Source organism: Amblyomma mixtum, chromosome 1 (genome assembly GCF_055824585.1).
Source record: "Amblyomma mixtum isolate Tamu chromosome 1, ASM5582458v1, whole genome shotgun sequence".
Lineage (NCBI taxonomy): Eukaryota > Metazoa > Arthropoda > Arachnida > Ixodida > Ixodidae > Amblyomma > Amblyomma mixtum.
In genome coordinates this window covers 180,437,132-180,463,125 of record NC_143012.1, presented here as the reverse complement: position 1 = coordinate 180,463,125, position 25,994 = coordinate 180,437,132, and the positions used below count along the sequence as shown (strand labels likewise).

At 49.0% G+C, this 25,994-nt stretch overlaps 1 protein-coding gene across 2 annotated transcripts in view; it reads right to left on the bottom strand.

The window, feature by feature from the left end:
* The window catches only part of LOC149370127 (adenylate cyclase type 3-like), a 420,278-nt gene that overhangs the window by 386,002 nt on the left and 8,282 nt on the right, over positions 1-25,994 (bottom strand). Inside the window, exon 1 of one of the 2 annotated variants that reach the window (XM_089560159.1) lies at positions 22,590-22,710. The exons of the other annotated variant lie outside the window; for it this stretch is intronic. The gene's annotated coding sequence lies outside the window, so the exon portion shown is untranslated. Of the gene's footprint in view, positions 1-22,589; positions 22,711-25,994 lie in introns of those variants that run through there. 2 annotated transcript variants of the gene reach the window in all.

The following is a 25,994-nucleotide window of genomic DNA, read 5'->3' as shown; positions in this document are numbered from 1 at the left end:
AAGCGTTGGTTGTTTGTGAGGCTTAGCTATTGGGAGCAGTCATGCAGGCATTGCGGAATCAGGGTTTAGAAGAGTGTTATGTGAAAATATTGGAAGATATTTATAATGACTGCACAGCTACTATAGTCCTCCATAAAGTCAGCAATAAAATTCCATTAAGGAAAGGTGTCAGGCAGGGAGACACAATCTCGCCAATCCTATTCACTGCCTGTTTACAGAAGGTATTCCGGGGCCTGAAATGGGAACAGTTGGGGATAAGAGTTAATGGAGAGTACCTAAGTAATTTGCGATTCGCTGATGACATTGCCTTGCTAAGTCACTCAGGACATGCAATGCAAAGCATGATCAATGAGTTAGACAGGCAGAGCAGAACGGTGGGGCTAAAAATTAACATGCAGAAAACCAAAGTAATGTTCAACAGCCTAGCAAGGGAACAGCAGTTCGCAATTGGTAGCCAGGTGCTGGAAGTAGTAAGAGAATATGTCTATTTAGGGCAGGCAGTTACAGCTGGTCCGGATCATGAGAGGGAAATAACCAGAAGAATAAGAATGGGATGGAGCGCATATGGCAGGTTATCTCAGGTCATGAATGGCAGTTTACCAATATCCCTGAAGAGAAAAGTATGCAACAGCACTTGTATCTTACCGGTACTCACCTATGGGGCAGAAACGTGGTTCAGCTTAAGTTAAGGACAACGCAGCGAGATATGGAAAGAAAAATGATAGGTCAAATGTTTAGGGGAATCCCCCAAGGTGGAGTAGATTTGTAATAAGGGAGTAATTACTCATTGGCATCCACCTGAGTGCAGCCATACGGCTACAAAGGAAAGCTATACAGCTTTCTCAGAAATTTCGTAGTTAAAGAAAAATTCGTCCTGGTCCGGGGTCCGGGGCTGTTTAGTTAGCTTTCCTTTGTAGCCGTATGGCTGCGCTCGGGTGGATGCCAATGAGTAATTACTCCCTTATTACAAAAATGATAGGTGTAACTTTAAGAGATCGGAAGCGGGCGGAGTGGGTGAGAGAACAAACGCGCGTTAATGACATCCCGGTTGAAATCAAGAGGAAGAAGTGGGCTTGGGCAGGGCATGTAGTGCGAAGGCAAGATAACCGCTGGTCGTTAAGGGTAACGGAGTGGATTCCAAGAGAAGGCAAACGCAGCACGGGGCGGCAGAAAGTTAGGTGGGCGGATGAGATTAAGAAGTTTGCGGGGATACGGTGGCCGCAACTGGCAAAGGACAGGGTTATTCGGAGACACATGGGAGGGGCCTTCGCCCGGCAGTGGGAGTAGTCAGGCTGATGATGATGATGATGATTCAGCGCGTGCAAAGTACAAGTGCCCTTTCAGAAGTGTGGCGCCAACCAGCACAACTCGTACAAAGCCACACCATGTGAATACACCGACCGATTTCACACCGTGTTGAAGAATTTGCCTTGCAACCCCTGCATATATTATGCGCGGGAGCGTTCGACGAGGGTGACATTTCGAGAGATGGTCTTCAGAAGTGTGATTCGCGCTTATGATCAGTGATGATCATGGCACAGATCTCTAATCAAATCTTTTCTCATATCGGCAACGTGATAACCGGTCTTGCGTAAAAACTGTCTTTGTCGCTAGCGACCGCACAGGTGCGAATTTGTGTGACAAACAGGTGTTGAAGAGACATTTTAATAAGTGCCCTACTCCGTGTGATCGCTCCCCTCACGTAAGGTAGCGAACAGACCGAAGAAATAAAAAGAGCCAGCGCATCGTATTATTCCTGAGATTCAAGCACACCTGCGCAATTTGTGCAGTGACAACAATGAAAGGCCGTGAAATGCTGCTCATCTCGGCCGAAATGCCAGAATTAGAGCAGAGCCCGAAATGTAAATGTTTCACAACATTTGCGGTCCACGAGAAGAGGGCACAGATGCTGCTGGGTTCAGATGTTTTGTACTTTCGAAATTGCAGAAACATAAGTACAAGGTGATCCGAAAGCCACAAAAAAGTAAAAATTGAATAATCCGTATAGCAGAGACAGTACTGCGATGCGATTTTCACCGTTTAGTGCACAGAAATACATCGGATTATTTTGGTAAACAAAATTAGTACAGCACCACTGTACAAAATACTGACATAACTGGAAGGCTAAACCGCCACCTTTCCGTGGAAAATGTAACTATTCTTGCAGCAAAATTTTTCGTTACTAAACAAAAACTCTCAGGTTGAATTTTTGTGAAAAACGCACCCCGCTACTCGCTACCGCATTCTCAGAAATTCTTTACAAGCGTATTTTTCAACTATAAATTGTTTATATACGCAATTTTTTTCATATATCGTTAAAATTGCACTATAACAATCATTATATTGTCCCATATCACTGTAGTGGCAGTTCGTTCGCGCTCAAGGCCGCAGGAAAGGGCTGTTATCATTTTTGTTCGTGACGCGAGAAGCGACCGGACTAATCTCGATTGATCACAGCCATGAAGAGCTGCATCTACGTTTTTCCAGACTACTGTAGATGATCTTGACCTGTTATCTCGAAGTTTCCTTGCCGGCTTTAAATTGAGCGATGCCGCGAGCGGCGGGCATTCGTAGTTCGACGACTGACGAGTATATTTGTTGCTTACGCCACTGCCGTGCTGTTTAGTTCTTTTGCGGGCGCAAGTCAGCCCAAAGAGCTTCGTTTGCAAGTCTTGTTGCTGTATTCCTGACCGCTGGACTGCCGTCACTACAACGTGACAATATCCACAAATCTTTTCTCGGCTGGCTTGCATTTTCATTTGCTCTTAACTTTTTCCTACCGTTAAAAACTTTCCCCATTGGTTTTCTGTGGCAGTCTTAACTAATGGGTGCAAGCGATATGGAAAAACTTGAAAAGAAAAATTTTGCTACGCGCCTGAAGATTGGACCATTACCTTCTATAACTGAACCTTACAATGTTCCACACTTGCGTCACAATTACAACTGACGTCCGTGAATCGTGTACTTATTTAAAAATTGTTTATTTTTTTATTTTTTTCTACTACTTTTCAGTCACCCGATAAAATAGGAATAGGGGCGAGAGGGGAGAGGTCTGATTGTCGCTTTGAATCCTGAAACAGCTTGCACTTATATTGGATTTATGAGAGGGTCGCTTACAAAACCAGCTGGCTGATCTTAGCTCCTGCTTTAGCAGAAATGTTTTTACTTTAACAATCTAATGGGATCGAATCCCAACAAGGGATGTTGACTTATAGATGCCATATTACTAGTGCGATGGGTGGAACTGAAACAGACCATGCGCAGATATTTTCTAAACTAGTCAGGTAACTCCTTACATGCGGGGTTTCAAGAACACCCCAATTCATTTCAAATTTTGTCGGCAATAAAAAAACAGCCTTCATTAGCTCTTCTAATTACGCAAGCGACGTTTGTTTCCTTTCCAACACTTTACCACTATATTACTGGTGGTCGTTCGGTGCACCAGAATCAGTTAGGCTGGAAATTGAAATACATTTTCCTGCCTTTTGATCTTGCTTAATTCCTTTGCAATAATGGCAGGATATCTCTTAACTCAGTGTATATATGCATAAGAGAAGGATTTAAGGGAAGCGGGAGATGTGCAACTACCTCTTCCAAGCGAGAAATTTTTGTTGGGGAAACCGTTGTAGCCCTTTTTTCCGACCAAAGAAGTTCAAGAGAGGGGGCGAGCCGAGGAAGTAGCGATAGCGCTAGCTGCCGCCCACGCCAATTTGAGAATCATCATTACGGACTTCAGAAAAGCATGTGATCATTACTTGGCAGGGGAGATCTCCCCCTTAGCTGCTTGTATTCTAAGACGGACTGCCACTGATCCAACACCCAAAAGAATCATTTGGGCTCCTGGCCACCAGGGCTTACGAGGTAATGACGCCGCTGACGCGGCTGCCGGAGCGCTTATTCACCGGGCTCCTCATCCCAGCTCTTCTGGCTCGGAGACTAACCGGCCGCTGCTGCGATTCAGGGAAATTATAACGCATTATAGCGACATCCGCCGTCTTTTCCCGGCCCCTGCAAAGGGGCTGAGTAAGACGGAGGAGCGAACTTTAAGGCGCCTGCAGACAGGTACTCTACTCTGTCCTGCAATCTTAAAGCATTACGATCCAAACACGTATGGGCGATGCCCGCACTGTGGGGAGACCTGTGATATCTTCCACATGGTGTGGGCATGTACTCAAAATCCCCACCTCCCCCCTTCCCCTACCCCTTCCAGAGAGGCATGGGAGACTGCCCTCCTCAACTGCTCCTCGCTTGAGTCCCAAAGGGCTCAGGTGAAACGGGCGAGAGACGGGGCGTTGTCATGCGGTGTCCCGGACTAGAGACGCCGACCATGTAGCGGGGCCACTCTGTGGCTCCCAAACTCTATTTCAACAATTAAAAGTTTTCACCGCCGCCACCCGAGAAATTTTTGTTGGGGAAACCATTGTAGCCCTTTTTTTCGACCAAGGAAGCTCAAGAGGGGCACCCGAGAAATTTTTGTTGGGGAAACCGTTGTAGCCCTTTTTTTCGACCAAAGAAGTTCAAGAGGGGCACCCGAGAAATTTTTGTTGGGGAAACCGTTGTAGCCCTTTTTTTCGACCAAAGAAGCTCAAGAGGGGCACCCGAGAAATTTTTGTTGGGGAAACCGTTGTAGCCCTTTTTTTCGACCAAAGAAGCTCAAGAGGGGCACCCGAGAAGTTTTTGTTGGGAAAACCGTTGTAGCCCTTTTTTTCGACCAAAGAAGCTCAAGAGGGGCACCCGAGAAATTTTTGTTGGGGAAACCGTTGTAGCCCTGTTTTTCGACCAAAGAAGTTCAAGAGGGGCACCCGAGAAATTTTTGTTGGGGAAACCGTTGTAGCCCTGTTTTTCGAGCAAAGAAGTTCAAGAGGGGCACCCGAGAAATTTTTGTTGGGGAAACCGTTGTAGCCCTGTTTTTCGAGCAAAGAAGGGGCACCCGAGAAATATTTGTTGGGGAAACCGTTGTAGCCCTGTTTTTCGAGCAAAGAAGGGGCACCCGAGAAATTTTTGTTGGGGAAACCGTTGTAGCCCTGTTTTTCGACCAAAGAAGCTCAAGAGGGGCACCCGAGAAATTTTTGTTGGGGAAACCGTTGTAGCCCTGTTTTTCGAGCAAAGAAGCTCAAGAGGGGCACCCGAGAAATTTTTGTTGGGGAAACCGTTGTAGCCCTGTTTTTCGAGCAAAGAAGCTCAAGAGGGGCACCCGAGAAATTTTTGTTGGGGAAACCGTTGTAGCCCTGTTTTTCGAGCAAAGAAGTTCAAGAGGGGCACCCGAGAAATTTTTGTTGGGGAAACCGTTGTAGCCCTGTTTTTCGAGCAAAGAAGGGGCACCCGAGAAATTTTTGTTGGGGAAACCGTTGTAGCCCTGTTTTTCGACCAAAGAAGCTCAAGAGGGGCACCCGAGAAATTTTTGTTGGGGAAACCGTTGTAGCCCTGTTTTTCGACCAAAGAAGTTCAAGAGGGGCACCCGAGAAATTTTTGTTGGGGAAACCGTTGTAGCCCTGTTTTTCGAGCAAAGAAGCTCAAGAGGGGCACCCGAGAAATTTTTGTTGGGGAAACCGTTGTAGCCCTGTTTTTCGACCAAAGAAGCTCAAGAGGGGCACCCGAGAAATTTTTGTTGGCGAAACCGTTGTAGCCCTGTTTTTCGACCAAAGAAGCTCAAGAGGGGCACCCGAGAAATTTTTGTTGGGGAAACCGTTGTAGCCCTGTTTTTCGACCAAAGAAGCTCAAGAGGGGCACCCGAGAAATTTTTGTTGGGGAAACCGTTGTAGCCCTTTTTTTCGAGCAAAGAAGCTCAAGAGGGGCACCCGAGAAATTTTTGTTGGGGAAACCGTTGTAGCCCTTTTTTCCGACCAAAGAAGTTCAAGAGAGGGGGCGAGCCGAGGAAGTAGCGATAGCGCTAGCTGCCGCCCACGCCAATTTGAGAATCATCATTACGGACTTCAGAAAAGCATGTGATCATTACTTGGCAGGGGAGATCTCCCCCTTAGCTGCTTGTATTCTAAGACGGACTGCCACTGATCCAACACCCAAAAGAATCATTTGGGCTCCTGGCCACCAGGGCTTACGAGGTAATGACGCCGCTGACGCGGCTGCCGGAGCGCTTATTCACCGGGCTCCTCATCCCAGCTCTTCTGGCTCGGAGACTAACCGGCCGCTGCTGCGATTCAGGGAAATTATAACGCATTATAGCGACATCCGCCGTCTTTTCCCGGCCCCTGCAAAGGGGCTGAGTAAGACGGAGGAGCGAACTTTAAGGCGCCTGCAGACAGGTACTCTACTCTGTCCTGCAATCTTAAAGCATTACGATCCAAACACGTATGGGCGATGCCCGCACTGTGGGGAGACCTGTGATATCTTCCACATGGTGTGGGCATGTACTCAAAATCCCCACCTCCCCCCTTCCCCTACCCCTTCCAGAGAGGCATGGGAGACTGCCCTCCTCAACTGCTCCTCGCTTGAGTCCCAAAGGGCTCTGGTGAAACGGGCGAGAGACGGGGCGTTGTCATGCGGTGTCCCGGACTAGAGACGCCGACCATGTAGCGGGGCCACTCTGTGGCTCCCAAACTCTATTTCAACAATTAAAAGTTTTCACCGCCGCCACCCGAGAAATTTTTGTTGGGGAAACCATTGTAGCCCTTTTTTTCGACCAAGGAAGCTCAAGAGGGGCATCCGAGAAATTTTTGTTGGGGAAACCGTTGTAGCTCTTTTTTTCGACCAAAGAAGTTCAAGAGGGGCACCCGAGAAATTTTTGTTGGGGAAACCGTTGTAGCCCTTTTTTTCGACCAAAGAAGCTCAAGAGGGGCACCCGAGAAATTTTTGTTGGGGAAACCGTTGTAGCCCTTTTTTTCGACCAAAGAAGCTCAAGAGGGGCACCCGAGAAGTTTTTGTTGGGAAAACCGTTGTAGCCCTTTTTTTCGACCAAAGAAGCTCAAGAGGGGCAGCCGAGAAATTTTTGTTGGGGAAACCGTTGTAGCCCTGTTTTTCGACCAAAGAAGTTCAAGAGGGGCACCCGAGAAATTTTTGTTGGGGAAACCGTTGTAGCCCTGTTTTTCGAGCAAAGAAGTTCAAGAGGGGCACCCGAGAAATTTTTGTTGGGGAAACCGTTGTAGCCCTGTTTTTCGAGCAAAGAAGGGGCACCCGAGAAATTTTTGTTGGGGAAACCGTTGTAGCCCTGTTTTTCGAGCAAAGAAGGGGCACCCGAGAAATTTTTGTTGGGGAAACCGTTGTAGCCCGGTTTTTCGAGCAAAGAAGCTCAAGAGGGGCACCCGAGAAATTTTTGTTGGGGAAACCGTTGTAGCCCTGTTTTTCGACCAAAGAAGTTCAAGAGGGGCACCCGAGAAATTTTTGTTGGGGAAACCGTTGTAGCCCTGTTTTTCGAGCAAAGAAGCTCAAGAGGGGCACCCGAGAAATTTTTGTTGGGGAAACCGTTGTAGCCCTGTTTTTCGACCAAAGAAGCTCAAGAGGGGCACCCGAGAAATTTTTGTTGGGGAAACCGTTGTAGCCCTGTTTTTCGACCAAAGAAGTTCAAGAGGGGCACCCGAGAAATTTTTGTTGGGGAAACCGTTGTAGCCCTGTTTTTCGAGCAAAGAAGCTCAAGAGGGGCACCCGAGAAATTTTTGTTGGGGAAACCGTTGTAGCCCTGTTTTTCGACCAAAGAAGCTCAAGAGGGGCACCCGAGAAATTTTTGTTGGCGAAACCGTTGTAGCCCTGTTTTTCGACCAAAGAAGCTCAAGAGGGGCACCCGAGAAATTTTTGTTGGGGAAACCGTTGTAGCCCTGTTTTTCGACCAAAGAAGCTCAAGAGGGGCACCCGAGAAATTTTTGTTGGGGAAACCTTTGTAGCCCTGTTTTTCGAGCAAAGAAGCTCAAGAGGGGCACCCGAGAAATTTTTGTTGGGGAAACCGTTGTAGCCCTGTTTTTCGAGCAAAGAAGTTCAAGAGGGGCACCCGAGAAATTTTTGTTGGGGAAACCGTTGTAGCCCTGTTTTTCGAGCAAAGAAGGGGCACCCGAGAAATTTTTGTTGGGGAAACCGTTGTAGCCCTGTTTTTCGACCAAAGAAGCTCAAGAGGGGCACCCGAGAAATTTTTGTTGGGGAAACCGTTGTAGCCCTGTTTTTCGAGCAAAGAAGCTCAAGAGGGGCACCCGAGAAATTTTTGTTGGGGAAACCGTTGTAGCCCTGTTTTTCGAGCAAAGAAGCTCAAGAGGGGCACCTGAGAAATTTTTGTTGGGGATACCGTTGTAGCCCTGTTTTTCGAGCAAAGAAGTTCAAGAGGGGCACCCGAGAAATTTTTGTTGGGGTAACCATTGTAGCCCTGTTTTTCGACCAAAGAAGCTCAAGAGGGGCACCCGAGAAATTTTTGTTGGGGAAACCGTTGTAGCCCTGTTTTTCGACCAAAGAAGCTCAAGAGGGGCACCCGAGAAATTTTTGTTGGGGAAACCGTCGTAGCCCTGTTTTTCGAGCAAAGAAGTTCAAGAGGGGCACCCGAGAAATTTTTGTTGGGGTAACCGTTGTAGCCCTGTTTTTCGACCAAAGAAGCTCAAGAGGGGCACCCGAGAAATTTTTGTTGGGGAAACCGTTGTAGCCCTGTTTTTCGACCAAAGAAGCTCAAGAGGGGCACCCGAGAAATTTTTGTTGGGGAAACCGTTGTAGCCCTGTTTTTCGACCAAAGAAGTTCAATAGGGGCACCCGAGAAATTTTTGTTGGGGAAACCGTTGTAGCCCTGTTTTTCGACCAAAGAAGTTCAAGAGGCGCACCCGATCAACGGGCTATGGCTTGATATTAGCTCAAGAAACGAACTTGTGGGTGTGTCGTCCCATAAGAAAATGCTCCTCGGCCCGACCACGCCTGGCGGCATAGCTCGACTGACCGCTTCCAGATATCTCGGCACGTAGCCTTGGCGAACGTTCCATCGGAGACCTCACTCAAGTTCGCAAGTCAAGAAAAGACTGGCGTAACGAGGGTGTGGTGTAAAAACGTTTATTATGCGAAGCATATTGCTAGAGCTACCACTCACACCGTCGCCGTGGGACCCCCACGTGACACCGTAACGTCACACCACGTGACATCGGATGAGAGAGCCGGCCTCCACCTCGCGCCGTCGCCGTGGGACCCCTAGCCGTCCCACCCGCGCATTCCCGCGCATTTCGAACGCGCGTTCACACTCAGTGTAGGTGAAACGCTCGCTCCACCGGGCAGGCAGACGCGGCTTCCGTGGCAATCCAGGCGCTCACCCAACGCGCGTCTCGGGGTTAGTCGGCGTTCCGCTGTAGCCATGCCGTTGTCTTCCCCCACGAAGAAGGCTTCTAGTGGTTGTATTAAAATGACCAAGTATTCAACCAAGGAAAGACATGTATTACCAAGCCTAGCCACTAATATGCTTCGCATTCCCCAGGCTTAGCCAAGCTGAGCCTCAGCAATTATTTGTACTATATACAGAGGTATTGCTTGGACCGTGCCTGAAGGGCCCGGCCCTCACAATCACTAGGAGGGATCTCTAGTCCTGGACCCCTGTGGCCTCCGCGGCGGCCCGGGCTCTTGTCACCAGGGCTCGTTGGTCCTGGAGAGTTGAGCAGCCGAGCAGGGTAGCCTCCCAGTCCTCTCGGGTGGGGTGGGGGTGGGGTGGGAAAACAAGATTGGTAGGGCATGCCCACACCATGTGATACGTGTCCGCAAACACTTCCCCACAGTGTGGACACTCGCCCGAAAAGGCCGAATTGAAATGTTTGAGCACTGCCGGGCACAGTACCGTGTTGGTGTAGAGGCGAAGTAGCCAACGCTCCTCTGCCTTATTGAGGCCTTTACAGGGGGGTGGGTATCGGCCGTGAGCGTTTTGATACAGGAGAGAGATCTCCCGAAAAGTAATAGCCGGATTAAAATCAGTAGCCGGATCAGGCGGCGAGAGAGGCGATGCCCGGTGGTTAAGCGCGCGGGCGGTAGTGTCCGCTACCTTATTTCCCTCTATCCGCGCATGTGCTGGGGCCCAGATGATGGTGCGCCGGGTTGGGAAATCCCGGTACTCACATCTGTGTAAAATTTGGAAAGCACGATCTGGAATTTGGCCCTGTTCAAAATTGCGGCAAGCTTCTCTTGAGTCGGTGATAATGACTCGGGACGCTAGATCCGCAGCTGCAAGTGCGATAGCAACTTCCTCCGCGAATGTAATGTTGGGGGCACGGAAGGTGAGGCCTTGAACTGGGTTGTTTTGGTGGACAACGGCAGCCGTGTACCAACCCCCATGGTGTGGACCTGCCGCGTCCGTGTAAAATACCCCTGGTCGAGCACCATACTGCTTGGAAACGGCCTCCGCTCGCGCGAGGCGGCGGCCATCATGGGCATCTTTTGTCATGCTATTGGGGAGGGGGCGAACCTTTAGTGCGAAGCGCCAGGCCTCGGACATGGATAACCGCTTCTCCTCTTGGGTTGTGTAATTGATGTGGAGGCGGCTCAGTAGGCGGCTACCCGCACGTGTTTTGCTTAACCGCAAGTATTGATTGCTGAGATGAGCCTCGCGCAGCTCCCCAAAGGTGTTCGTCATCCCCAGGCCGAGGAGACGTTGGCTGGATGTTGCAATTGGGAGGTCGAGAGCTCTCTTATAGATTTTTCGGAGAATCACTTCGAAAGCGTTCTCATCGCATTTGCGCAGGTGGAGGTACGGTGCCGAATACAGGATTCGACTGGTTACGAATGCATTGGCCAGCCGCAGGGCGTCTTTGCATCGCAACGAGGGCGCTTGTACAGATCCCTGCTTCTTCCCCAGATTGATCCCTGTAAGGAGATAGCGCCACCCAGCGTCAATTGTGTGGCAGAAGAGAAGCACGAGGAGCGCGTGCGGAGGGGAACGCCGGGACAGGTAGAAGAGGATTACGTGGCAGAGAAGAGAAGGAAGGAAAAACTTTATTTTACTCTAGTCCTTTTTCCTGCGGTTTGGGAGCATCTTCAGAGACGTTTTCTCCTTGATTTTACCCCCAGGAGTCTTCTCTGTCGAAGTCGTCCGCCTCTAATCAGTGGTCGGTTGCCCGCGCGGTGGGCGACGGACGTGGACGAGTTCTGCTGGCTCCCCGAGTTCCGGGCTTGGGCCTCAGCCGCAGACGTCTGGGCCACCAGACCTGGACATCCATCGTCGAGAGCCTCAACCACCAGGTCCAGGCGCCACTCTTCTCCGTCCATCCGTCAGCTGCTCCACACAGGCCGCCTCTGGCGCCTACGTGGCCTTTCCGGGATACCAGACCTGGGAACCGTGCTGGGAGCCACGGACGCCGACGCTGCGGTAGCGTTGCATCGACATTGGAACGCCCAGAGACTCCCTGACTGCCCGACACCCAGCCAGTCCTCCCCGCTCGTTGCTCGAATGAGAGACAAGTAGTGTGACTTTCCCTTTTGACTTTCTTTTTCCTGTATTTTTCGTAAGCACTATGTTCTGTTCCCCCGTGTGTTTTTCCCGTGTGTTGTTGCGTTGCTCTCTTGTTCCTTTCCTTTTTTCACTCTCATACTGAAATTGGTTTCCTTTCCTATAAAAGCCGCCTCGTTTATTGTTTGTACTTTTGTGTTTGTGTAAAATAAGACCTGCAATCTCCCACGATCCTCACAATCCCCTAACACAACCATTAAAAAAAAGACTCCCCGGTGTTTTCCTTGGTTTTAGTGTGTGTTGATTTCTATCGTATAGGCGTATTGGAACGAGCCCCTTAATTGAAGGCGCACTAAAGAGGAATCTGAAATCGTCTCTTTACCGCGGGAACCCGATCTACGCTCTCCGAGCATTCCTAGAAACTTCGAATTATTGTCCTGTGCGGCCAATTTCTCTATTAACTCGAATTAAACGGCCTGGCTCTCACCCTTTTTTTTTAACTCACCTCCGAAAAGAGGAGAAGTCAGCCAACGCGCACAGTTCCTTTTGAGCCAGTCGCGTGGTGGCTTCGCTTTCACTTTTGTTTTGTTTGTTTTTAGGTTCCCGTGATAAAATAGTTTCAGACGCAGAATACGTAGCCGCAAATTAGGCCCAAGGAAATAGAAATACGCGTGGACTCTTCTTTCGCCGATCGCTACGTATCACTTCCGACGATGGCAGAGCTGCAAGCCGCCACGCGGCTTGCTGAAAGGCACTCCACGCGTTGGATCACTCCTTCTGTTTTCGAAGGTGAGTTCAAAAAAAAAAGGCGGAAACGGGGACGTTTAATTCGATTTAATAGGAAAATCGGCTGCACAGGACAATAATTCGAAGTTTCTTATAATGCTTGGAGTATGCATATCGAGTTTCCGCGGTAAAAAGACGAGCTCAAAATCCTCTTTAGTGCACCTTTAATTCCCTATCCTTCTCTGCTCAACACTGTAACACGCGATAGACACTGGACGCTGCTCCCGAGGAAGAGTTGAAAACGGAATGCGAAAACAGCGCGTTGATACAAGACGCAATATTAAACACACAACGCCGGGACGCTGACCAAGAACTGAAACTTCATCACGCTGGCGGAGAAATTTGAGAAGGTGGTAATGGTGAAGATAGGTGGACAAAAAATTACCGACGATTACGTTACTTCCTAATGCGAAATTTGAGCGCAGCAAATAAGCTGTTTCACCTTTTCGATAGATTGAGGCAAAGAAATCGAGCAACACATGTATGCGCTATCACAGAATATTTTTTATTTTTCACACGTATTCGCAATTTCGGCTCGGGCGGTGCACATATACAGATCCGCCGCCACCGATCTGGCTCTCTGATTGCCACCGCACAGGGGTTGCATTGGAGGAGGAGCGAAGAAAGGAATTAAGTTCGAGCCGGCGCTTTGACAACCGGAGACTCGCAGGAAGAGGGGGGAGGGGGGCGGCGTGTACACCCAGCGGCAAACGATGGGGGCAGAAGCGCGCGCAGCAAGCGGACAACACGATAAAGGGAGGAGGGAAGAGATAGCAGCGACTGACTGATGCCGCTGACGCCGATAGCGCTGGGGGGATGAAAGGGGGGCGGAGCTGGTTACAAGGCCGACGCCGACGACGACGCGAAACCCAGGAACGGACGCCAAAGAGCTGCGCTCTAAAAGCATAACAAATGATGCATAAACGAACAAAGCACTCGCAATTAGCGAGAAATGATAAACATGAACGAACATCTACGACATATCAAATAGCGAACCCGCGTGGAAAAGGCAGCAATGAATTAAAGTTGGCTGGGCTCCTATGCCAAGAGACACGAAGAGAGCAGAACGAGGTAGGATACAAACGGGGGCAAATGACGCTCTAGCCGAAACCAAGGAGAAATCAACATGGGCCGGACACGTAACGCAGAGAGCAGGTAACCGATGGTCTGTCAGGGCAACCTATAGTCGATTTGAAGACAAGGTAACTGCACCAGGAGGAGGCAAGAAATCGGGTGCGTCGGTGATACTACTACGGGGGATACTATTACTGCTGGGAAGTTTGCGGGTACCCGGTATTGGATGGTTGCAGTTGGCGCTGAGCAGGGTTTATGGATGCCGTGTAAAAATTATTCAAGTTGGCTTTCCCGCGATGTGCATTGATCTACAAATGACGGCGCATGCCGACAGTCAAATAAGACTAAATGCTCAGTGTTTTTTATATTATTATTCTTCAACAAGTGTACCTCATAGTGTAGGTTTAAAAATCGGGATGTGGAATATAGGGGAAAGTTAGAAGAAAGAGTGTAGACCTTCTCTCGCTTAGAAAGCCGCCGTTTGTAAATGTACCGATTATCTATTGTCCACTTTTCTTAGTTACATTCGCCGTTCCACCGCAATCACGTCTCCCTGAGGAAGCTGCGCCAACACTTGGCAGCATCGTATGGCGGGATCTCGGTAACTGCGGCAACACCTCGCACGTCTTGAAACACGCGAACTGCGCCTGTATTTCCTAAATTAAAAATTCGCTGTCTCGCCACTTCTTGGTCACTAAACGTTGCTGTGAAGCCGACTTGACATTTTCGAAACGGGTCCATTGCAGGTAAATGCGAAAGGTAATTATCCTACAGTGAACATATAAGTGCAGGGTGATGATTTGGATCACTACCGCTCCGTTTGGTTCACTGCCCCCACACAGCTATCACCGTGAAACGAGAGTTTCGACGATATGCCAACAAGTGCGTCAATCCCCTCTGCATTTCGCGCCTTAAGGCCTTTCAAAAATGCAACGCATGCAACATTCACGAGGATTTTTCCTAAATAGCTGCCGTGCACTGGCAGTAGTATCGGCGTGAAAGGTTCAACGACTGTGCGTTCAGATTCCCCTTGTCCATAGCGACATTTCGCTGAAGAAAGCTCCCTAGCTGGCCCGCCCGTTAACTTAATATTTAGCCCCCAGAAAGAATGACAAATATCATTAATCCAGCAACTGTGTGAGTGCGTGCGTGCGTGCGTGTGTGTGTGTGTGTGTGTGTGTGTGTGTGTGTGTGTGTGTGTGTGTGTGTGTGTGTGTGTGTGTGTGTGTGCGTGTGTGTGTGTGCGCGTGTGTGCGCGTGTGTGTGTGTGGGCGTGCGTGCGCGTGTGTGTGTTTGTGTGTGCGGCCGTGCGTGCGCGTGTGTGTGTGTGCGTGTGTATGTGTGTGTGTGTGCGTGTGTGTGTGTGCGCGCGTGTGTGTGTGTGTGTGTGTGTGTGTGTGTGTGTGTGTGTGTGTGTGTGTGTGTGTGTGTGTGTGTGTGTGTGTGTGTGTGTGTGTGTGTGTGTGTGTGTGTGTGTGTGTGTGTGTGCGTGTGTGTGGGGGGGGGTACAGCAGTCCGGCGAGCAGGAAAACAGCGAGTATGGCTTTTCAATGGAACTCTCTATAGACCAGATTTTTTACCCTCGCACGCAGGCTGCGGGAGCGCTCCTACTCTCGACACCAGTCGCCATCTGTCGGCGCGCGCGGCCCGAGGGACTGCGGGTCGCGCCGGCGCCGCGCGTAGAACGCATGTTTACGTGTTCGCTTCTGCCGTTGTTGTGCTCCATCAGCTAACGTATGAGGGTGTGTGCTGTGCGTCACTACTCACATTTTCCCTCTTCCAGACAGTACTGCGGTTATTTTGTGCGCAGTTGCTCGTTAACGTGGCGTTCGAGGGTAGTCGACCAGGTAGTGTACGGACTGGAAACCGGCACTTCTAAGCAGATTTCTGCGCTGTCGTGTCGTTTGTTGTCGCCTTTTACGTGCGATATCATCTATGATAATTTTATGCATCAGAATATAGATCTATTGATCTGACTCAGTGGAGTAGTAACTGGATAGGCGAGTTGCAGACTAAAGGTTGTCCCGACGGAGCGCGTGTTTTCTATCACCAGTATGTGTTCGGCATACTTGCGCTGAGCTTGCTCTTGTTCCCATTAAACACATTTCATGCACAGGATTGTAAGCACGGCCGCTACCGATTTTAACTGCTTTTTCCGCACGCATGTCAGAGGTATCTGGGGGGTAAAGGTTTATCTATAGTATATTTCTGCTGTTGGTATCTACCTTAGTGTGGTTTGGTTTATTAAGGTTTTACGTCCCAAAGCGACTCAGGCTATGAGAGACGCCGTAGTGAAGGTCTCCGGAAATTTCGACCACCTGGGGTTCTTTAACGTGCACTGACATCGCACAGTACACGGGCCTCTAGAATTTCGCCTCCATCGCAATTAGGCCGTCGCGGCCGGGATCGAACCCGCGCTTTTGGGCCAGAGCCGAGAGCCGTAACCACTGAGCCACCGCAGCGGTGCGGTATCTACCTTATTCAAAGGAAAATATGCGCGATTTCATTACATTTTCCACACTTAGCCAAACGGCTACGCAACGCTCTCACACGCGGCGAGAGCTCCTGAATAAAATAACGTGACTTCGGACCTCAGAATTAGTAAAAGCTGGATTAGCTGCTCATATCTATTCAAGCTTTGATAAATTAAGCGAAAGTACGTTTTCATGCACCAGGTTGCATAAACCATGACAAAATTTGTTTTCTGTTGGCGCTGCGACTCAGTTGAGCTCACAGTGGTAATTTGTTGATAAACTGGCGCGGCGACAAGAAAGCCCTGTTTGTGGAGGGAAGGGGGGGGGGGGGGGGGGGCTTTATGGCCGGCCGGCAGGAAGGAATAAGAGTGCATGGGAATTGGAAATGCATGCTAGCCGCACACCTAATGCCTGATATTAAACAAAAAGTTTCTTTGCGGTGGAGCACCAAGACGGAATTCGATATAAGCACGAGCGCGTTCTGAGCGCCGGCACAATTAACCTGAATGTCAAACTAAATGTCATTAAAACGCGTCACTTTTATCGCTTTGATAACGTAAATACTTCCTGCAACATAGCCACGCAGCGGAAGTATGCTCGACAATGTTTTTTTAGCGCCCGAAGCGCGGCTATATGCAGGCGCGGCCGCGGAACTGCCGCAGCCCCGCAGTCCCCAAAGAAACGCCCGCACCGCGGCGCGCCGGTCGGTGGAAAATGGCCGCGCCCGGGAGAGGCTCAAAATTCTGGTCTATATGGGCTGACTTGCGCCCACAAAGAATTGAAGGACTTTGCGGCGTCGTAGCAACAGGAGAGCCCAGCGGTCGTCGTACAGACTCCCCACCACTCTCGGCCGTGCTCTTTTCAAAGCTGATTAGCGAACTTTCGGGATTAAGCGTGCAAAGTTACTAGACCATTCCGGAACAACGTAGAATCGGCTCCGCCTGGATGCGATCAATCGAGATAGATCTGGCCACTTCTTGCATCACAAGCAAAGTGATAAAGCGGCGTGCCGGCAGCATTGCAGAATGAACAAACACTACAAAGGTTCTCGGCATTACTCCCCTCACAAGGCGACTACAAACAAATAAAACGGATGGTGTAAAAAATAGACAGCGAGTGTGGAAACACATCGTCCTTTAGCGCGCATAATAGGGCTTTAGACGGACGTCTTGGACAACTTCTCGTCGAGCGCAGCGTCGCTTGGATGCAGTCATTTCGTCAGGGAAGACTCCAAAGTCCAGTTCACCTAGCCGATGAGGAACCTTGTTCGTACTTAAAACAGCGCGAATGACGGGACAAAAGGATACAACACAAGCGCTGACTGACAACTGGCGGATTTTTTTATTCCATGAAGCGCAGAAATATATATGTGCGTGCGTGCGTGCGTGTGTGTGTGCGTGTGCGCGTGTGTGTGTGTGTGTGTGTGTGCGCGCGTGCGTGCGTGCGTGCGTGCGTGTGTGTGTGTGTGTGTGTGTGTGTGTGCGTGTGTGTGTGTGTGTGTGTGTGTGTGTGTGTGTGTGTGTGTGTGTGTGTGTGTGTGTGTGTGTGTGTGTGTGTGTGTGTGTGTGTGTGTGTGTGTGTGTGTGTGTGTGTGTGTGTGTGTGTGTGTGTGTGTGTGTGTGTGTGTGTGTGCCGCCGCGGTGGCTCAGTGGTTACGGCGCTCGGCTGCTGACCCGAAAGACGAGGGTTCGATCCCTGCCGCGGCGGTCGAATTTCTTTGGAGGAGAAATTCTAGAGGCCCGTGTACTGTGCGATGTCAGTGCACGTTAAAGAACCCCAGGTGGTCGAAATTTCCGGAGCCCTCCACTACGGCGTCTCTCATAGCCTTAGTCGCTTTGGGATGTTGAACCCCATAAACCAAACCAAACCATATATATGTGTGTGTGTGTGTGCCTGTGCGTGTGCGTATATATATATATATATATATGTGTGTGTGTGTGTGTGTGTGTGTGTGTGTGTGTGTGTGTGTGTGTGTGTGTGTGTGTGTGTGTGTGTGTGTGTGTGTGTGTGTGTGTGTTAAAGTCAATATTTACGAGTTTAGTAAAATTATCTTAATTGCTAATTAATTAATAGCAAAACAAAAAATTGCCTATGATGCGCCAGCTGGTTGGTAGATGTATGCAAGTGGTTTCCCTGGCCTACCTCAAATATTTTATTTTTTAACCCTTGGCTAAAGTTAGCGTGGACACAATGTATGTATATATATATATATATATATATATATATATACACACACACACACACACCGGGTGTCCCAGCTAAAGGTAACCAAACTTTTAAAAGAAGGCTAAGTGTCCTAGTCCAGTGAAACCAACTGAGGGTTGTTCATAGTCATGTGGTCTAGTCTTGAGTATTTTTTCGCTCTTCAAAGTTAATTAATTAATTAAGCTTAATTAGCTAACTTTTTAATTATTGACTTCAGGAAGAAAGTGTCAGTGAAAAAGTTTTAGATCGCCTCGAAAAACCGCTAGTAGGGCTGTTTCCGTCAAGTTACGATTTAGGTAGCTTCATTTATTGTATTTAAAGGAAGAAACAGCGCGACGAAACACGGACACACGTAGAAATGACACACACACGAGCGCTGACTCACAACTGAAAGTTTATTCTGGCGGAAAGACCCTTAAATAGAAAACATGAGGGGGTGGGTAACAGGGCTGCTCAGCGATAACCGGCAATCAGTGTGGTCGGGTCACAAGATGGCAAAAAAAAAAACAGAACAGAGAACAAAAGAAAGTTATAATCGATAAAAGGAGGGTTAAAGGGCCGCGTAATGGTGGTCAGGTAGGTAACATTAACAAAAACTATGAAAAAGTGCCCAAAAGGGCAGGGAAAGGTAAAAACCATGAAGGACACAGATGAAAATTACACAGGTGAAAACAAAAATATAAAAAAATGTATAAATGTGAATAAGGTGAAAGTTTTAAAAAACTTGCCAAAAAGTGGGTGTGGAACTAAAAGCAAGATAAAAGTGGTAGCAACGAGAATTCCGTGAATTAATCAGCTGTGTGTGGCGCACCAGAACCTTCGACGTTAGTCAACGCACCCAGAAAATCTAGCTCTTTTTTTGACAAGGAGAGGGATGGAGTACTGACGCAGTCTTGACCGGCATAATGGATTTGGAGGGCTTCAACGATTTCCCTTGTCAACTTATCTCGTCCTCGCCCAATAGTGGTGCAACGATTAAAGTCAGGGGTGCAGATTCTTTCAGGGGTGTTTTCATCGATTTTGCTCTTCTTACAGTGCTTAGCCAGGTGCCCAGAAATGGCTATACTTTTAACATTGTTGTGGTGTTCTTGGAGTCTGAGGAGTCTGTGTAGCGCCCATTCTAAGCGAACTTTTTCTAGCCCAGCATGACAGAAATCTGCATAACATGACCCCTGAGACGGCCTTGGTAAAAATTTTCCGCTACGTCGACGACTACCTCGTTCTTTTAAATTGCAGCCACGAATCTTTTACGTCAGCAGTATCGCAGGCCCTTTCCTTATTTGAACGATGCATACCTCTCCCTTTGACGCTTGAAACACCCAACGAGCAGTCAATCAGATTTCTTGACCTAAGCCTCCGATTTTATGATAACCACACCTGCTGGTCTTACCAACCTAGAGGCAAGAAGGCACTCCTGCCGTTCGCGTCAGCCCACACAAAACTTGTCAAGTGGCATAGTAAAACTGGGCTTCCAAAACACGCTGCAAAAATCATGTGAACATTTCTTCCTGGATAGCTTCAATAACCAGACCGATCGCCTTATAGCAGCAGGCTACCCTTTACACTTGCTAGTCACCGTAGCTGACTCCATGATCAAGAAATCCCGGCAGCACATCGAACCTGATACGTCAAATAATAAGCGCTGAAATATTGTGGCAAAGCCCTACCTCCACACAGTTAGTCATCGTCTAAAAGTCTCATCGAGGAGAGGACTTCAGAAAAAACGGATTTTATTCTTTAAGGCGCGTCTTGGGACGTTGAGGTGGCACAGTTATCACGTGGAAGCTTTTTCTTATTGTGCGGGTTATGGTTAAAGGCAGGTAAAAAACTGCTTTACGTAAATATTACTTTGCTGCAAACGTCTCAGTAAGCTGTTTCTCAAAGCGATCTACAACTTTTCCATTGACACTTTGTTCCTCATGTCGATAATTAAAACTTAGTTAATTAAGCTTAACTAATCAGTCAACCTTGAAGAACGAAAAAAATACTGCATACTAGGTCACGCGACTCTAAACAACTCCCATTTGGTTTCAGACGGCTAGGACATCCCGTGTTTTTTAAAAGCTTGGTTACATTTAGCTGGGATACAGGTTTTAGAAAATATGGACAAAAACACACAAAAAAAACACAATTGTAAGCAGGAATTGGGGCACAACGCAGCATTACAAGGAAAAGGGACTTGCCCGGCCAGGCTGCTAAGAGGGTCTGAAGAGAACAGCCGAAAATGGCAAAGATGCAAAAATAAAAGCAAAAACAACGTAACAAGAGTAAACAGTTCGCAATAAGACAAGTGTGTAAGAGAGCTAAAAACTAGCGGTGGGTGGCGCGTCTAAAATCTAATGATCTCGAAAAGCGATTTCTTTTGTAAACAACGGGACACATGGTGTGCTGACGCAATTAATCTTTCTTTTTTGATCATGAAAGCTTCCCGTATGTCCCGCGTGCACTGGTCACGGTATTTTCTGAGGACGCGCATTTGATTTAAAAGAGGAAAACAATCCTCGCAATCGCGGCAATGGAGTGCAAGGTTATAACCTGTTGTCGAACCTCATGAACTGGAGTGCTCTCGCAACCAGTCACTAATGCACCTTCCGGTTTGTCCTATGTAAAACCTGCCGCATGAAAGCGGAATCTCATGAACTACACTGGACTTGCGTGCAATAAATGGCTGCTGGTGCTTCTTGTTGCACACCGTCTTCAGAGTCGTGTCAGTGCTGACCTGCTTACGTATGGCGGCTAGCTTGTTTGGCGCAGAAAACAGTACTCGTACGCCGACCTCTCCGGATGTCTTTTTTATTATATGCGACAGGCCATGCACACAAAAAATCATAGTCGTACGTGCTCGGTCAAACTCTGGATGTTTTTGTTGGCGCTTCTTCGAGACTGTCTTGACAATCTTTACGCCAAATTGCGCAATCTCTTGGCTTGTACTCCGCGTTGCGTCTTCGTAGGTTCTTGAGTCTGGCGTCTGTCCGCTGCTGGTGTTTGATCCGTAATCGGGCAAGTCTTCGGGCTTCTTCTGCGCGTTGAAGGTAGGCAGCGACGTCGACGTTATCTTCCTCGGTAACGCTGGGCAGCATGGCGTCTAGCGTGGTATCAGCCTCTCCGCCATGGACGAGCCTAAAAGGCGTTCTCTGGGTGGTATACTGCGCTGCGGTGTCGTAGGCGAAGACGATGTAAGGCAGGATGAGGTCCCAGTTGTTGTGTTTGGCATGGACATACATGGCGAGCATATCGGCGGTGGATTGGTTCAGGCTCTCGGTCAGTCCCGTTGGTCTGCGGGTGGTATGCACTTGTCCTCCGGTGGCTGGCTTGGCTGTAACGCAGGATGGCTTGCGTCAGTTCCGCCGTGAATGCTGTTCCTCTGTCAGTTATGAGCACATCGGGGGCGCCGTGTCGCAGAAAAATGCAGTCCAGGAAAAATTTGGCGACTTCTGCTGCTGTTCCGTTCGGTAGGGCTTTTGCCTCGGCGTAGCGGGTCAGGTAGTCGGTCGCCACAATGATCCACTTATTTCCAGATGTTGACTTCGGGAAAGGGTCAAGCAAATCCATGCCGATCTGTTGGAAGGGTCTTGAGGGGGGTTCAATGGGATTCGGAAATCGCGCTGGTCGGGGTGGAGGGGTCTTTCGTCGCTGTCAATGTCGGCAGATTTTCACATAATGTGCGACATCTGGAGACAGTCGGGGCCGGTAATACTTGTCTTGAATGCGGCGCAGGGTGCGAGAAAACCCGAGATTTCCGGCTGTCGGCTCGTCGTGTGAAGCCTGAAGAACTTCTTCGCGCAGACTTGCAGATACAACAAGGAGGTAGGCTGTCTTGTTCGCTGCGAAGTCCCTTTTCACGAGTACATCATTCTGTACACAGAACGAAGACACTCGCCGCTCTCTCAAGTTTGGGCGCAAGTCAGCCCAAACGAAACTCTTTATTTGGGTTGACTTGCACCCGCAAAGAACTGAATGAATCGGCGGCGACGTAGCCACAGGCGTGCTCGGCAGTTGGCGAACAGAGTCCCCGCGGCTCTCGGTAGTGCTCAAATTAAAGCTAATAGCGAACGTTCGATATAAAGCGTGCAAAGTTACTAGAACATTCACGAACAACGTAGAATCGGCTCCGCCTGGATGCGATCGGTCAAAATAAATCTGGTCGCTTCTTGCATCAGAAGCAAAGCGATAAAGCAGCGTGTGGTAGCTTTGAAGAATGAATGAACAAAGAAACATTACAAAGATTCGCGCCAATACATATATATATAGTGGGTGTTCGAATCCCACTGCCGGCATGGTTTTTTTTTCTTCTGTTCTATAATTAATGGTCTTTAAGTGAGAGATTACTCACAGTGTTATTCTAACATTCAACAACACCAGAAACTAATAGAAAATATTCCCCTATATACCTTGGTTTCGGTGGATGTTGGCTTCCTTCGTATATATCTCAAACGAGTCCCTCACTTCCTTTTCCGGAAGCGTGTCTTGCGATCAGATATAGAAATGGACCCCACCCCGCCGCTACAGCTTAAGCAATGGCGACCGTTTTGCTACAGTCACTATTGGTTGCGTATTTGATTCCTACAGCCGCGGCGGCCTCACCTGGATGGAGGCCCTGGCTTTCGGCGTTCATCACAGCCGCTCCTTTGCCTTTGGCACGTAACGCCTTTTTAGCTGTGAAAAATGCACGTCAAATCAATGCGTTCTGCGCTGAAGGCATTACTCACACTTGATGCGCTGACCCTGCCGGACGTTGCTTAACTGGTTCGCTCGAAACGTTCGGAGAAAAGTGTTTTGGGTCCAAAAACGCACTCGTTCCAGGAAAACAAACGCCACTTGTGAAAAGCTTTAACATTTAGCCGAGAGTGTGTCGCCTCCTAGTCGGCACAGCACGCCTTTCAGTACATGATGAAAGCGTTTTTTTCCAGCTGCTGCCCATGAATTGTGCCCTGGAGACGGTATCGTGGCGTGTGCGCTAGAGCATGAAGGCAACCCGAGAAGAAAACACACTAATGGAAACATGCCAATTGCGCCAGTGCCCTTTTATCGAGCAGCTGTAGAAAGGAGTTTGTTTTTTATGAAAAACAACAGTTCTGATGGCCCAGCGTTCAGAGGAATCCCTCAAGGTAGTGAGGTTTGCAACAACCGCACTGCAAATTGTGTGTAGGTTTGAATGGATTCAGGAACGAGGATTATGGAACGCTTGGTTTTGTTTTATAAGATTAACGTCCCAAAGTCACTCAGGCTATGCCTGGTGTTTTTTAACACGCACTGTTATCTCACCGTGCACGGGCCTCTAGCATTTAGCCTCCATCGAAACGCGACAGCTGCGGCCGGGATCGACCGCGCGTCTTTCGAACTCACCTCCCCCTCAATAATTTGAGAGCTCTGCGGGCAAATTAATCAAATATACAGAACAATTTCGCAGCCATTTATGCAGACACCGTTCGTTTTCACTTCCGAGCGGCGAAGGATGACTCAGCTGAAAAGCTCGAACTTGGGAAACCCCAGGGAGAAGAGTGGCTTCGCTGGCTTCAGGGCTGCGGCATGGTGCGAGGAAAACATAGCGGAGGCGCCGGCTATAGGCACCCTGCACCCGCCAGGCACCGCCACCGTCGAGGCTGCGTTCAGCTCCCCCGCGCGGCCAGTTCCTCGTCCCTGTCAGGAAGGCTCGCCCCGCGACTTCGAAGGGATGGCGTCTGCTAGCAGCTGCCGCTTTTCGTAGAGGCGGGATTTCGACCTATTCATTCATGATGCTGAAAAATTCCTCCGAGGAGCGAACGTCAGGAAAGGAACGAAGATTTTTGAAGCAGGCCATGTACACGTGAAAGAGGCGGTATCTTGAGACGGGAGCGAAGTAGCAGCGCGGTGCACTGCGCAGACAAACATCCCTGCGCCACCGAAAACGACCAAATTAACGCTAAGAAATATTTGTATCTGGTGCCTGTTACCGCTGAACTCTCACTCATTTTTTTTTATGTAGCTATATTCCAGTAGACAGCTTGTTACCGCAAGCTGTAGTTGCAAGGCAGGCATCGCAGGCAAATGTAAATGCGCTGCTACCGTTGCCGTGTTTTTGGAGCGGTGTGAAACGCACTGCAAAACGAGCCAACCGCAAGCCTGGAGCGTTCCTGCATTTAAAAAAACTTACCCTAAACTTTTAAAGACGGCCAGGCGGCATAACATTGAAGGTAATTAGAAAAGTCCAGTTTTTGAGCGAGCGGCGCAAACTTGACTTCATAACATTCTCGTCTGCTGCACCTTCGGTGTTCGATGTGAAATGCCCTGTTCAAACTACGCCTTGAAATGATGTACCCATGGCGTAATCTGCCGCTCATATTTTCTAATTTTTCCAGCAACTGTCAGGTCCTTGTCGTTGCAACACGTGTGTCAGTGTTTTGATGATATGAGATGTCCAATGAACGAGTTTTTGCAAGCAGAAAAGGATGCAAGCTGCGGCGAAGCGCCTGTGCGGACTGAAACTCCTGCGGAAAACATAAAACTTTTTGACTGGGATTGTGCAAAAAAGGAGCATCCCAGCTATTTCATGCAGGATTCTTGCAGAAAGCGTGTGCTCAAAAAGCGGGATTTCATTGCAAGCTTTGTTTAATCTCTACACATTCAGTACAAGTACCCTAAATTTTCGACATTAGCATTGTACTAAATTATCACCCAGTCGTTCAGATGTGGAGGCAAAGATTTATGAGGAACATGTTGCCGTTCCCCTGAAAACATGCTTTTACTGTCGAAAAAGACGCTGGACGACAAGGCGCAGTGGAAGCGAGCAAGGATTCCGCGCATAACTGGAAGTAAGGTAAACGATTCTTTACTGCGCAAAATTCGGGCTTCTTCCTCAGGCGTGACTGCGGGAGAGTTATGCGTGGCTTTTTAATACCACATATTGTTTACAGCCATGCATGAGTCAAATAAGCTTCTGCACGGGTTTGACCACTGCTAGACCAGAAACCGCGCGTGCGTGTTGCCCGTCGCGAAGGGCGGGCAGTCTCCCAATGTCGCGTCGGAAATCCACAAAACCTTGTCCCAGGCGAATTTATATACGCATTATTGCATCCTGTAACACAGCAGTGTGTCCTGCTGTTGTTATGTGCCATTTTTTGCTCCGTAAGGACGCCCAAAACTGCTTCGGGACGGCGCGCGCAGCACAGCGGGAGCTGTCCGACTGCTCCCGCCTTCCTGACAGGGACGCGCGCGCCGCCGCCAGTGGCGCGCGCGTCGCGCGGGAGTTAGATGCGCAGGGTGCCTATACGAGGTACGTGGCAGAAAGCGCGCCGGAAGTCAGGTGCTTTCGTTCGCAACAAGCACTGGGGTACTTTGGCCCGTAGTCATGGCAACGGCGCCTGAAACAAGCTCGGCCGAGAGGTTTTCAGCAGTGTTCGGTGCCCCGAGCTGCTAGACTCATGCGAAAGTCTTGTTATAGCAACGGAGATGTTAGTCGCTCTCGGCTGCCGGTATGGTCGGGTTGGTTGCCGCCTGCCATTATGCGGCCCTCGCTTTCGGCTCCATACAAAAAAAAAAGGTAATCCTAAATAGTCTCATTCCTCCATGGGGCTGCGGGAAGATTGTGGGGGAGTTACATGTACCAACTTTTTTCTCTTCTGTAGTCAGGTGTTGTCTGCTGCCTCCCACAGCGCAGTAAATAAAAAAAATGACGGACTGTTTAGCGTGGTTTGGACACATGCGAGTTAGGTGTTGTTGTTTTCTTTTGTTGTTGTTGTTTTCTTTTGTTGTTGTTGTTGCGAGCCTTTAAAAAGATGGCACATGCCCACACTGGTGGATCGGCCAAGAACGGGAGGCAGAGGCTGCTATCATCATCATCATCAGCCTGACTAAGCCCACTGCTGGGCAGAGGCCTCTCCAATGCCTCTCCAATTAACCCTGTCCCTTGCCAGTTTCGGCCACCATATCCCCGCAAACTTCTTTATCTCAACCGCCCACGTAACTCTCTGGCGCCCCCTGCTACGATTGCCTTATGTTGGAATCCATTCCATTACCCTTACGGTCCAGCGGTTATCTTGCCTTCGCATTACATGCCCTGCCCAAACCCATTTCTTCTTCTTGATTTCGGCTATGATGTCATTAACCCGCCTTTACTCCCTCACCCACTCCGCCCG